Source organism: Mesocricetus auratus, unplaced genomic scaffold (genome assembly GCF_017639785.1).
Source record: "Mesocricetus auratus isolate SY011 unplaced genomic scaffold, BCM_Maur_2.0 Super-Scaffold_100008, whole genome shotgun sequence".
NCBI lineage: Eukaryota > Metazoa > Chordata > Mammalia > Rodentia > Cricetidae > Mesocricetus > Mesocricetus auratus.
The window spans coordinates 34,226,937-34,228,410 of record NW_024429192.1 but is presented as its reverse complement, the minus strand read 5'-3'; the positions used below and the strand labels follow the sequence as shown (position 1 = coordinate 34,228,410).

The 1,474-nt window shown below is 35.4% G+C and overlaps 1 pseudogene; it reads left to right on the top strand.

Moving 5' to 3' along the window:
- The first annotated feature begins 242 nt into the window (after positions 1 to 242).
- Positions 243 to 1,175, top strand: LOC101835257 (annotated as a pseudogene).
- The last annotated feature ends 299 nt before the right edge of the window (positions 1,176 to 1,474 follow it).

The following is a 1,474-nucleotide window of genomic DNA, read 5'->3' as shown; positions in this document are numbered from 1 at the left end:
CTCTTTTGGATACAGGCTAGCTCATGCAGCTAAGGTGTTTACTCTAGGAGTTGCCCGGATGTTTCAGGTCAGCCACTGTACACTGTCTATGAGTAACTTTCATGATGACCTATGCTGGGCATGCTGCTATTCAAGAAATAGCAGAGGATGATGGGATGAGGTTCTTCTACGTTCATATTGTAATTAGAGTTGGGTACCTGCAAGTGAATTATTTTATAATTTTGTCTCAACACACATCAGGAATGACAAAGGAAAATAACTCTTTTACAACAGAATTCATCCTGGTGGTATTGTCAGATCAACCAGTTCTGAAGACCCTCCTGATCCTGGTGTTCTCTGCCATCTATCTGGTCACCTTGGTGAGGAGTCTTGGGCTGGTGGCCTTGATCTACATGGAACCCCGTCTTCACACACCCATGTACATCTTTCTGGGCAACCTGGCTCTCATAGATTCCTGCTGCTCCTGCACCATCGCTCCCAAGATGTTACAGAACTTCTTTTCTGTGGACAGAAGGATTTCTCTCTATGAATGCATGGCCCAGTTTTATTTTCTCAGTCTTGCTGAAACTTCAGACTGTTTCCTTCTGGCAGCAATGGCCTATGACTGCTATGCGGCCATGTGCAACCCACTGCAATACCACACCATGATGTCCAAGAAGCTCTTCATTCATAGCCAGCAACTAGCATTCCATGATTCAGACAGGCTGTCTGTTAAGATTAAATTTTTGTAAGTCAAATCATATTAGTCACTTCTTCTGTGATATTCTTCCACTATTTAGGCTGTCCTGTACAGTTCCTTTTATTAATGAACTAATGATATATATTTTTTCAATGCCAATTCAAGTCTTTTCCATTACCACTATTTTGGTCTCTTACTTTTACATTCTATTCACTATTTTCAAGATGAAATCCAAGGATGGGAGAAGAAAAGCATTTTGTACATGTGCTTCCCATTTTCTTTCTGTGTCGATATTTTACATCTGCCTTCTTGCATATATTGGATCTTCTGAAGATGGTAATAAAGATATTCCAGTGGCTGTATTTTATACAGTAATAATACCTTTGTTAAACCCTTTTATTAATAGCCTGAGAAACAAGGAGGTTTTAAATGCTTTTAAGAAAGTTATAAAAATGTATAATATTTTAAAAAATCCTCAGCATCTACAGCACAGTAATTGCATATCATTAAATTAAATTTATGAATATGAAATATTGAAAGATAAATGTGGTTTATATAAAGTATTTTTCTTTAAATAATTGGATTGTATTTATTAAGCACTATACAAATGCAATTCCAAAATAATTTGTCAACTATTAATCTGCTCTATAAAGAAGAAAAAAAATTAACTGTCCTATGTACTTTCATTATTCTTACGAGATTTTCTTTAGCACTTCAATTTCAAATTCAATAAACTAATAAATTCCAAAATTGAATTGTTAATGTGCAAGATTATTCTTTAATGTTGTTTAGATA